The 12775-nt window shown below is 44.2% G+C and overlaps 1 long non-coding RNA gene across 3 annotated transcripts in view; it reads right to left on the minus strand.

Annotated features, from left to right (window-relative positions):
- The window catches only part of LOC119566639, a 136690-nt gene that overhangs the window by 122925 nt on the left and 990 nt on the right, over positions 1 to 12775 (minus strand). For all 3 annotated transcript variants that reach the window (XR_006291136.1, XR_006291135.1, XR_006291137.1), the window contains exon 2: positions 6680 to 6733. This is a non-coding gene — a long non-coding RNA (uncharacterized LOC119566639). The remainder of the gene's footprint in view (positions 1 to 6679; positions 6734 to 12775) is intronic.

Consider the following 12775-nt stretch of genomic DNA (forward strand, 5'->3'; position numbering starts at 1 on the left):
GAAAGCATTTGACAAATTTTGGGTGAACATTCTCATCAGTATGGATTGCTTGCACAGAGTTGTATGTCTTCTGGGTTTCCAATAGTCCCAATGCTACAATATCATTAGCCTTTATTTTGCAATGAGCTCCATGTTGTACTCACCCTCTGCACATTAGGCAGGGTGTGGTTTTGCATAGAAACTAGGAATCTCTGTGACGGAGACCACAGGAGAAAAAATATTTTCAAAATTATAAAAAGACACAGAAATCAAAGGTTTTATTTCTAAAATATACACCATAGTGAGAGATACAAAGTCAGCACATTATGTTTTACACAAATGTGGACCTCATGACTTTTAAAGGGGAGTTGATTTGTATTAATGCTCACAAAGGGCCCCCTACCTCCCTGGAGGAAGATCCAGTGGAAAAGTTCTAGGAGGCTCCATACCCAGTGCAAAATGGAACAACCTACTCTCCAATCTGGTGGGAAGGTTGCTGATACAAATGGACTCACTGCTACATCTTCATTTTGTCCTGAAATTAAAAATAAAAGTTCTGGCAACTAGTTCACTTACACTTGCAGCAAATCTTGACTAAAGACTTCCTATTTAGTACTCCCTTGGCTACATTGTTGGGATGCGCCCACAAGAACATTGGACAGCAAAGCAAAATTAATTATTAACGATCTTTACTTGTAATACATCTTCTCCAAAGTACAACATGCTGTTCTTTTTTTAAAAAGAAAAGCTGGTAATGAGGAACGGATCTGTAAAGTTCCAGGAATACAAGATGTTGCACAATCATCAGCTTGAACCTGCAAATGAAATAATTTAATACAGAGCAGTCACCTTACGATGTAGCCATCACATTACCAAAAAGTGACAGTTTGAACTGGCATTGATCCAAGGCCTATCATCAGCTATCTACCTGTTAATAATACTAATGCTCAATATCTTTGGAGATCTCTCAGGTGCCCTTTAAGCTCGTTTTGTTCATATACTTGATTTAGGGGGTAAATTCTGGCTCCTCCTCCATGGCCAAAAAGGACCCCAGTTGCAATAATACCAATCTGTTTTAGCAGGTTTTTAATCCTTGTGTCTGCACCAATGCTGAATGTGGTTTGTCACTGTCTATGTTTATAGTTACACTGTGTTCACCTGTTGTTGACACCCATTGTTAGAATATGAATACTCTTTCTAACATAGGGAAGACTTTAAAAAGATGGTGGAGTATTTTGTTATTTAACATTCATAAACAGTGAGGTAGCAAAATTTGCAGATGATACAAAACTACTCAAGATAGTTAAGTTCCTGGCAGACTTCGAAGAGCTACAAAAGGATCTCTCAAAACTAGGTAACTGGGCAACAAAGTGGCAAATGAAATTCATTGTTGATAAATGAAAAGTAATGCACACTGGAAAACATAATCCCAACTATACATATAAAATGATGGGGGTCTAAATTAGCTGTTACCACTGAAGAAAGAGATGTTGGAGTCATTGGGGATGGTCTCTGAAAACATCCACTCAGTGTGCAGCGGCAGTCAAAAAAGCGAACAGAATGTTGGGAATCATTAAGAAAGGGATAGATAATAAGACAGAAAATATCATATTGCCTCTATATAAATCCATGGTATGCCCACATCTTGAATACTGGGTGCAGATGTGGTCACCCCATCTCAAAAAAGATGTATTGGACTTGGAAAAGGTTCAGAAAAGGGCATACAAATGATTAGGGGTATGGAATGGCTGCCATATGAGGAGAGACTAAAAGACTGGGACTTTTCAGCTTGGAAAAGAGACAACTAAGGGGGGATATAATAGAGGTCTATAAAATCATGATTGGTGTGGAGAAAATAAATAAGGAAATGTTATTTACTCCTCCTCCTAACACAAGAACTAGGGGCCACCAAATGAAATTAATAGACAGCAGGTTTAAAAGAAACAAAAGGAAGTATTTTTTCACAATGCACAGTCAACCTGTGGAACACCTTGCCAGTGGATGTTGTGAAGGCCAAGACTATAACAGGGCTCAAAAAAGAACTAGATAAATTCATGGAGGATAGGTCCATCAATGGCTATGAGCCAGCATGGACAGGGATGGTGTCCCTAGCCTCTATTTGCCAGAAGCTGGGAATGGGTGACAGGGGATGGATCACTTGATGATTACCTGTTTTGTTCATTCCCTTTGGAGCACCTGGTATTGGCCATTATTGGAAGACAGGATACTGAGCTAGATGGACCTTTTGTCTGAGCCAGTATGGCTGTTCTTATGTTAGTGTTAGCTTTCATTTGTTTCTAACCCCTCAAATTATCTGTATGCGCTTGGACATTTTAGCACCTTGTATCTCAGCAGTTGCACTTCAGTCCAATTGTGTTGCAATAGGTGAAGAAAACAGTTTAGTAATGTAGTCCCAGATCCACATGGGTATTCAGGTGCATAACTCCCATAGGTGTCTAAATATCTTTAAGGATTTGGGCCTCACAGTCAGCAAATTGACACACAAAGAAATAATCTAGTTTATTAAAAGAAATATACAACTGAAAGGCTAGGTGGCACAGTTGGGTAACATTTGGTATTGGAGATTTAGTTTAGACTGATCTCTACCAAGCAAGTTTGGTTGTCTCCAATCAAACTGGAGTTCTGTGTCCAGTTTTGAGCCCCACACTACAAGAAGGATGTGAAAAAATTGGAAAGCATCCAGCGGAGGGCAACAACAATGATTAGGGGACTGGAACACATGACTTATGAAGAGAGGCTGAGGGAACTGGGATTGTTTAGCCTGCGGAAGAGAAGAATGAGGGGGGATTTGATAGCTGCTTTCAACTACCTGAAAGGGGGTTCCAAAGACGATGGATCTAGACCGTTCTCAGTAGTAGCAGATGACAGAACAAGGAGTAATGGTCTCAAGTTGCAGTGAGGGAGGTTTAGGTTGGATATTAGGAAAAACTTTTTCACTAGGAGGGTGATGAAGCACTGGAATGTGTTACCTAGGGAGGTGGTGGAATCTCCTTCCTTTGAAGTTTTTAAGGTCAGGCTTGACAAAGCCCTGGCTGGGATGATTTAGTTGGGGATTGGTCCTGCTTTGAGCAGGGGGTTGGACTAGATGACCTTCTGAGGTCCCTTCCAACCCTGATATTTTATGATTCTATGAAATGCTGACAAATATTTATCTAAATCATTCACCTTACAAGATAGCATGATTGACCACCAGTTACTCAATATACAATAACTAGTATTCTGGTACAAAAAAGCTCCACTTCCTATTCAACACACACACTTATTGTTCTATTGACCTACATTTTAAAAAAAATGACTAGTGACATTGGGTTTTTCCATTCTTGAGATGCCTCCAATGGGCATGATTTGGTGAGAGCACGTGCTCTGCATTTTCTCAAAATCTGGCTCTGTTAAGATGTCTCAAGTTGGGCGCACATGAAAAAAATCACTGGCTGCTTATGTCTAAATGTATACTATAAACCTTGCTTCCTGACATATTTCATTAACATTCAGCAACAGTAATTGCCTGCTAATTATTAGATCAGTAATAGGTTTTGTATCATCATCTATTACACCATGATTCCTAAAACATATATTACTATTCATCCCCTGGAATTTATTGTATTTAACACACATTAAGTGTCTTTTTAAATCTCAGTAATATGTCTATTTAGGAATTTTAACTTATGCATTTAAATTAGATTTAATAGGAGAGGCTATTTTGAAGCTTAAAGTTTGTCCATTAAGAATATCTCTCCGGCTACAGAGATGAAAGGTGTGCTACAGGCATTTTTAATTAAAACCAAGATGATCTTACAGAACAGGACTGGAAAATGGAGATATCATATTCTAATGGACTGGCAGAACTGGTGAATTTCACCTGGGATTAATTTTACCCAAGATCTTTTGTGCCCCAAATCCCACATTTCAGCCTGTCTCGATGATCTCTCCTGGGTAGCTCACACTCATCTGAAACATAACATGGAGAAAAAGGAACCTCTAATCTTACTCCTGAAACCCTCCCACATTCTCGGTCCCTGTTGACACACCACCATTCTCAGGCCTGTAAACTGGGAGTACAGTGGCCATTCATGCATTCCCAAAATATTGGACATTCTAGTACTTCTGGGAATGGTATGGGCCCATCCATATCTATGTGAGCCTGCCCCTGCTGGCATGAATGTGTAAGGTCATGCTGCACAGGGGACACTGTTTTGAAGACCATCCCATCTCACCCCATCTCCCACTAGCATGAGTGTGAGATCATGCCATGGGGGGCACGGTGGTGTGCTTTTCAAAATGGCATCCCCCATCCAACACCTTAGAAAAGCAGGACTGTCCGGCTTAAAACTGGACGAGTGGCCTGCCTAACTGGGAATCATCTTTGACTCCTCCTTGCTGTGACCTCAGAGAGCATCTGGCATCCAGCTCCTCCAGCTTCTTCCTCCATTACATTTCTAACAAATTAAAAAAAAATCAGACGTTTTCTTTCTGTCCAAACAGCTCAAACTCTCTCGCCATCACCTCCTGTCTCATTTACCACAACATCCTAGGATTGCCACAACCCCAACGGCCTGCATCCCACATCTCAGCCCTTGAGGAAGCCCCCTACTGTCCCCTCCCAGGATCCCCTGCTTCCCCCATCTCTCTCCTTACCTCTCCCTGCTGGAGAGCCTAGGGTATGTCCCACTTCCCGGTGCCTGGGGCTGAGAGGAACTGCTGCAGTTTCAGCAGATTGGAGGCCCCGCATGCAGAGCAGGACCTGCGTGCCGGCTGTGCTCCCAGCCATATGATGTGCATGGAAGTTAAAAGATTGCTGCATGGCCACAGGGAACATTGGTTCCCAGTCAGAAAAAGGAGGCACATTAAATCTATTTACTGGCAACCAGCAGGGCCATACAAAAACTGGCCAGGCAGGTTAAAAACCAAACAGGTGAGAACCCTGCAACCTCCTCCTCTCTGGCTTGCCTGACACCCACTTGCACCTCCCCCTCCCTACAATGTAGCCATTGAGATCATCCTCCTGTTGCTCTGACCATACCATTCACTTTTTGGCTTTCTCCACTGGTGATAATATATGTATGCAATATTGACAATGTATGAACAAATTATGTATAATTGATCCTCCCCCATCTTCACCCACCCATCTTATTTTGCTTGCTTTCTTATGCTGTAAGCTTTTCATGGCAGGGACTGCCTATCTATGTATTTATATGGCACAAAGCAAATGGGGATCCTAATCCTGACTGGGGCCGCTGGGCACTCCCATAGTATAACTACTAAATAATAATAATTAATAATTTCTTAGGAAGACTATTCCTTAGTACATTTTAATAAGGAAATACCAGGTGGTTAACATTGAAACAACTCAGTGGGGCAGTTCATTTATGCAAGGCAAGTAGAATTGGACCCTTTGGACTACTGTGTGCATTAAGCTTGTAGTTTTTTTTAAAATACATGTTATTGCATGTTACATATTAACTGAGGCAGGGCAGACAACAGTAATTCCATTTTGTGAAAGATTTTGAGATTCAAAATTTGGTTTTATTCTGATTTGGAATGAAAAAAAAATCAAAATTCTCCATGTAACAGAAATCTAAAAAAATTAAATTTTCCAAAATTGAAATCTTTCATTTTGAAACAGAATTCTGCCTGGTGGGCTGATGGGGGCCTGAAAATCCTGGTTCTACAGCAGCCTAAAGCCTGGGACTTTGGGAGCTGGATATTCCACAGGACTTTGACTGCCAGGCCAGCTGTCTCTGTGTGTTGCTGAGTCCCTGAGAAGCTGACTCCCAGGAGTCAGGCAGCCTGGGGAGCCAGCTGGTCCAGAAGTCTTGAGGATGCCCATTCTCAAGCAGTCCATCTGGAGGACTACCCTAGAGCTGTGGTCTCTGGACACCTGGGCTCTCCAGCAGTAAGTGGGCTCCCAAGGAGCTGGGCAGGTAAACTGGCAAATTGCAAAAGCTCGGTTCCATTGGAACACCACTGAAGAAAACCCCTTTTTGTGCAAAGTTTCAATTTTGGCAAACTGGCAAATTCCAGTGAAATGAAAAATGTTTTCTTTGAATTTTTCTGCCCAGCTCTAATATTAATAACGTATCAAGACACCTATCAAGCCAGTGAAGCTGGTAGGGAAACATCTACACCTCATCCTACTGACTATCTGCAACTTCTTTCCAATTGTCATCCTTGTTTTTGACTGTAAAATGCCCTTATGTCATATGAAGCAACTGTACGTATTTAGATTCAAATACGAACTATATACCTGTATTTGCAGGAAGTGTATGGGGGAACATTTCTGCTTTCTTTCCAAAAGTACTTCAGATTTTTTAAGACCAATGCTTAAATTATTCAGGGTAGCTTTTTAAAATACGAATGAGAGAAATGGGTCATCTCAATTTTGGGTTCATTCCTCCAAGACTAATGAAAACCCCATGGTTCATAATGATAGCACATCCCAGATTATCAGGCAATCAAGTGCCTTTCAAGATGAAAAACATACATTCAGGGTGGCTACCAGTGCAGTCCTGTGGTTTTTTTACTCTTGTACAACTGACAGGGATATGGTCAAGGACTTCATCTTGGGGCCCAGTCTTCATACAGTGCATGAACAGGCCAAGCACGGAAGCTTAGCATGGCTCAGTGAAAAAATCCTTAGCACCTATCTGCGGTTTAGCACCAGGTCATGATGGCAACTTACCAACACCCTGGACTGCCAGTTGTAGAGATGTTTCAGAGTAGCAGCCGTGTTAGTCTGTATCCGCAAAAAGCAAAAAAAACCCTGTGAAACCACCTGATCAACATCCTATACAACAAAATTGCAAACAGATGGACATCATACCAAAAGGACTAAAGGTAAAAAATCCATTACAATCTACATATCACACAGACTATGCTGAGAGATTGTGCCACACACTCTCAAAGAAACTGTGAAACCACCTGATCAACATCCTTATACAACAAAATAAGTACTCCTGTTCTTTTGAATTAGAGATGAAGAGCAGACCTGGCTTGCTGCTTCCCTCTCCCTGTATCTCACACATGGTCTTGGCAATGCACGGCCAGGCCAGTTGGCCATGCTGTGTTCCATGTTACCATTTGTGGGTGATACGCTCATTCCCCACACCATCTTCCTATATGTCCCCTGGAGAACGCCCGTGAAATCTACTTCTGTGGCAGGCAGGGAACATATAACTTAGTGTCCCTGAAGCAGAAACTCATTGAATCCACACTGAAATAAGCTCTAGCTCTAGTTACTTTTATTGTCATTGTGCTCTTCATTTGTAATATTTAGGACCTTAAAAATACACAGCCACATTTTCACAGCCCTGTACAGCTGCTACGCCATGTGCAATCCCCATATAGACCCATGGCATGGAGCAAAGTCTACTTTTTCACATAGAGGCCTCCAGTTATGCCATTCTCAGTCAGAACATGCAAATACCAATTTGTAGGATTTTGCCAATGCAAAAGAGATGCATAAAGGGTTACATCCTTCCATTTAGCATTGAACTCTGGCTTGAAAATTTCCCCTGACAACAATTCCATCAGTTCCTCCATTTTAAAACACTGACTTCTCTTCCTCTCTCCTCCTCCTTTGTTTTTAATTATGTAGCACATGAAAAACACACACTATTTCCTGGTCTTTTATGGTATGTCTACATGGCACTGTAAGTCCAGGGGGTTCATGGGACTTGAATCAGATGATCCATGTTAGAGAACCCTGGGATTGAGTGTCTACACTGTTTCTTAATGCCAAGTTAGGATGTTTTTAACTTGGGCTTGAACCTGGGGCTCTGGCATCCACACTGCAGCACACAGACCTGAGTCAAAGCAACCATAAACACAGTCCCTAGTGTCCTCATGAAAAGGGGCTGCTGTAGCCCTTTGTCCATGGTGCACTGTGGGAAAACTTTACTGCCCTCCCTGCGCATTATAGGAAATTAGAGCAACCCGCCCATGCAGCCTGCTGTGGAGACAATTTGGTCTTTGTGAGCCCAGCTGCTAGAGCCAGCAACATGGAGGAGGCACCTTTTGAAGTAGTTCTCTTGCTTGTGCTTTCACTCCTGTATCAGGAAATGGGTAATGCATGTGGTAGGTGTTGGTGGACATTTTGGCAGCGTTTTCTGACCCATAGATTTCATAGAGGAGGAGGCGGAGGAGTACCCTGGCATGGCAGACTCGCACTGACAGATACTGCTCAGTACAACTGGCATAGCTGCTGATGCCCCTGATGTAGGCTGGTGTTGCTGGTGCAGGGCCATGAGACTGGGTGGGACCACGTCACCATGCAGACCTGGGATGCCCAGCAGAAGGTCCAGAACTTTTGCATGAAGAAAGCTCCATATCTGGAGCTTTGTGCGTACCTTGCTCTGACCCTCCAGCATAAAAACATGCATGAGGGCACCCTCGCTGGTCCAGAAGAAAGTTACTCTACTGTCTAGAAGCTGGCTACCCCAGACTACTACAGGTAGTTGCTAATCTTCAGTGTTGGAAGACTGAGTGTGAGAAAAGTGGTGGCAGAGGTTGCTGAGGCAATTGGGTGTGTGGTGCCCATTAAAGATATAATGGAGGTAATTGCTAGATTTGAGAGGCTGGGGTTTCCACATTGCATTGGGGCTATTGATGGGGCTCATGTGCCCCTAGGTTGTCCTCCTCAAGGACCATGAGTACATAATCTGCAAAGGGTACTACTCCATTGTTATGCAGGCCCTTGTGGACCACAGAAGCCAATTTATGAATGTCAGTGGCGGCTGCACTGGGAAAGTTCATGATGCCAGAGTTTTTCATCTCTCAGGCATCTATATTCGTGGACAGGCTGGAAACTATTCCCACTAAATGACATTTTCATAAACGGTGTTATTGTCCCCAACGTTATTCTGGGGGACCCTACATGTCCCCTTTCGCCTTGGCTTATGAAACCAGACCCTGATTTCAAAGGCCCTGGCAAAAGACGGTTTAATTACACTCCCAGGAGGTGTAGAATGGTTGTTGAATGTGCTTTTGGCAGACTGAAATCCCATTGGAGATGTCTACAGACCCATTTAGATGCCAGGGCCATCCATGCTGGCCGCATTACTGTGGCTTGCTGTGCTCTTCACAATCTCTGTGAAGCCAGAGGCGAGCCACTTCCCCCTGAATGGACCTACGGCACCCAGGGACCACTGAATCAGTGCCCTCAGCAGGAAAATGCAGCTAACACTGCTGGAGTGGATGCAGCCAGGCAACAGAAGTCAGGAATGCTTTGTGTTCTTTCATTATGGACTTCATGGTCCAATGGAAGAGGGGGAATAATACCACTAAGAATGTAGTTGCGGGGGGAAAAAGGGGCTAGTTAATTCTCAGGGGGGAAGTTCAATGCTTAGGAGGGATGTAGGCTTGACTGCCATGCAATATACTTATGAATGACATGATGAATAATTAATCGGGGGTGATTTATATATGGAATTCATTGAAGTGTGAATTTCTGTACCTAAGGAAATAGCAGAATAGTGTTTGCTTAGTAATGCACAATTGTTCCTGATTATGGTTTCAGCTTTATTATCTCAAAGCATGATTGTACCATGTAATAGAGTGATAGCAATAAACTTTCTTGATGACATGACAGGCTTTATTTGTAAAAATGTATTAAAACAGTGCAACAGTCACCCAGTGTTGGGCGGGCCAGCTGCCGTTATAGAACCCCAACATGGGTAATAGAAGAATATTTACCAAAAAAAACCCCCAAAAAACCACAGGAAATATGGCAAACCTGGCCCATCCCCCCAAAGCTATATGTCCCCATGTTCTCCTTACCCCTCTTTCCTAATTTTGAGCACACTTGGTGCCAGGGAGGGAAGTATCCCCAGGAGGCGGTTCAAGAAGGAAGGCTGCTGAAGGAAGGGGTTTAGTTGCCCTGCCAAGCTGCTCATGGGGCCAGAATGCATGGGCTGCCCCAACATGGAGCTGTCTAAGCTACTTCTGAACTGAGGGTATGTTGCAGGGGGATCAGGCTGGGGTGTGGGAGGGGGAGGCAGCAGGAGCCGGTGTTTTTCCAGGTGGAGATGAGGTGCTCAAACAGTTCTCTGTCCTCCTCCTTTAGCTGCAGTTCCTGTTCCAAAAACTGCTTTGCAAGAGCCTGCTCCCTCACTGAAACTCTGCCTTGCAGCTGTTCTGTGAGCCCCACCTTTTCCTCCTGACTCACAGCATGCCATTGTTCCAGTCTTGCAACCCCCAGCTCTTGGACCTGCTGGTCTACCCTCTCATGAGCTCAGGCCATAACTTCATCACAGAAATGCTTCCTTTGGAATGGTCCGTAAAGGTACATTGGACCAGGGATCGAATTCTTGATGTACAGCAGACAGCAAAGATGGAGGAGCCTGAAATTAGGCTAAGAAACAGAGGGTTATTGTCTAAAGCTGCTCAGGCATGGAGCACAGAATTAGTTCTGGAATCTCGAGGACACAGAAAAAGCTTGAAAATGTAACTGTACCATTGTCTCTGTACTTCTGTGACCACCATTAACCAGGCTGTGTCCAGACAGAGCATGTGGACTGAAGCATCCTCTTCACCATATATATTGGTTCAGTATTGAAAGGTAACATTTGTATATAACATTTCAATACTGAAATATATATGGTGAAGAGGATGCTTCAGGCCACGTACTCTGTCTGGACACAGCCTGGTTAATGGTGGTCACAGAAGTACAGAGACAATGGTAGTTACATTTTCAAGCTTTTTCTGTTTTATGAAAATTGTGTAACTATTTGTTATGTGGGGAGGGTGGCTAGCGCTGGTGCTACATAAGGTTTTTTCCATCATTTCAGGCCTTTCACATTTTGGAGGACAGAACTGTTCTTGTGGTGTGTGTCACAGGGCAAGTACACCTGTTAGGGGGCTTATTCCTTCACCCACTCACTTCCCTGGTCCTTCTCGCATGAACAGAGAGCAACAATACCCGAAGTCCAAAGGTGCAAACAATTCGATGTTTATTGGGGTGAACTTCCAGCAAGCATGATTCCAGTTTCCTTCCTTAGTATCCTCCTTCCCAGCTCTGACACCACAGAGCCTTACACCTGTGTCCCTGTTCCCATTCCTGCCCTTAGCAAAACAGGATTCCAGTTTCCCCACTCCCATTCCCTGTTCCCATCTCCCCCTTTAGCAAAACATGATTCCAATTTCCTTACCCCTGTTCCCATCTCCCACCCACAGCCACCCCCTCCCACCCACGCCCACCCACTTCCTCATTGACTACAGATTATATAGTAAAACTTGAGTTCTGCTTAGCTATACCTTAACCAATCATTTTCCTGAAATTTAACTAACCAATCCTAACATATTGTAACATGATTATGTAACCAATTATATCCCACCACCTTAATTAGTTTACACCCAGCAAAATTAATTATACAGCAGACAGGAACAATCACAGAACCAGACAGAGATTATACAGACAAACAATAGCAAAGTGGGAACTATAATGACAAAACAATACAGAAGTGAGGATTTCACATCCCAGTATTGATAAGTGAGTTCTTGCCAGACAGGATGCTGTTTCCTTTTACATTTTCTAGGCACTTCCCTTTCTCTGGAGGTGATAGGCATTATCAGGACAGGATTGTATTCAGGACAGGATTGTATTCCTAACAGCCCAATAGCACTTTCTTTCAATGTGACTAGTTTGGAATGTGAGGATGTGACCGGTCACTTCCCAGCTTATGGCTGCCTCTGCTGCTTAGCCAAAGGCCTTAGCCAAAGAACAGGGCCTCAGACTGTCACAGTAAGAGAAGGCCCTTACACCAGCAGACAGTGATTTTGATTCTCTCTTTTATACCTCTATAACTAGCCAAGTGATAAGAATACACCTAAATTCTTAGAGTATAGGCCTTTACAGACAGGCCTGAATATCTATATCCTAACACCCATTCCTCTTTTGGGGCCAGGCAAGGGCATTGTAGACTCATGGCTCAGTCCTCCTGGCCTCAGGGTGGTCTGGCCTAGTGATCTGAGACAATATAGTTGCCCTTTCTCACAGGGTGGTATGGCCCAGTGGCCAAGGTCAATATAACTGCCCTCTCTTGCAGGGCTTGGCCATTAGGTGACACAAGTCAATATGGCTGCCCTCCTTAGCAGGGCAGTGCAGCCTAGTGGCCAGAGGTGGTGGGTCACCACCCAGGGTGTGTGTGTGACCAGCATAGGGAGACTATGGCCCTCCCTACTTCACTGGGTCCCAGCCCAGGGCCCAGTCAGGTGCAAGGGCATTTGCCACTAGGTCAGCAGGGATCCAATGGAAACACACTGACTTACTGCTCAGTTCTACACCCAGATCAATGTCTAGTTCCCCCAGGCCACTTCCTACCATGTCTTCCAGTGGCACAGTCTGAGTCTCCTGGGTCTCTGGATCTGTCCAGTGAAGCTCCCAGCAGTTCACTGTCTTCTGGGTGTCCACAGGTAGCTGACTGTCTATCTAGATCCTAGTGGGCTCGGTCTCACACTCCCAGGCAGGAGCCTGCAGCATACATCCTCCCTCTTGGGCCATCAGCCCAGATGGAGCTGTGCTACTCCCTTTTATACTGCTGTTCCAACTGGAGCATGCCCAGCAGAGGCGAGGGGGTGTGGCTTCCTCAGCCCACAGTGTGGTGTTAACCCCTCCTTGTCCAGTGTGGGGCCAGTACACCCGTCACAGCGCCCTACTGACAAAGGGAGATGTTATTCCAAGCTGCTGGTAGGATACCTGCCGTGTAGGCAGTGCCTGAACAGCACATCTGTGAGTGGAGTGGCCTCGTCAACTACCAAGCTTGCCCTGGAAAATATGCCC

The sequence above is a fragment of the Chelonia mydas genome, chromosome 5, assembly GCF_015237465.2.
Source record: "Chelonia mydas isolate rCheMyd1 chromosome 5, rCheMyd1.pri.v2, whole genome shotgun sequence".
Classification (NCBI taxonomy): Eukaryota; Metazoa; Chordata; order Testudines; family Cheloniidae; genus Chelonia; species Chelonia mydas.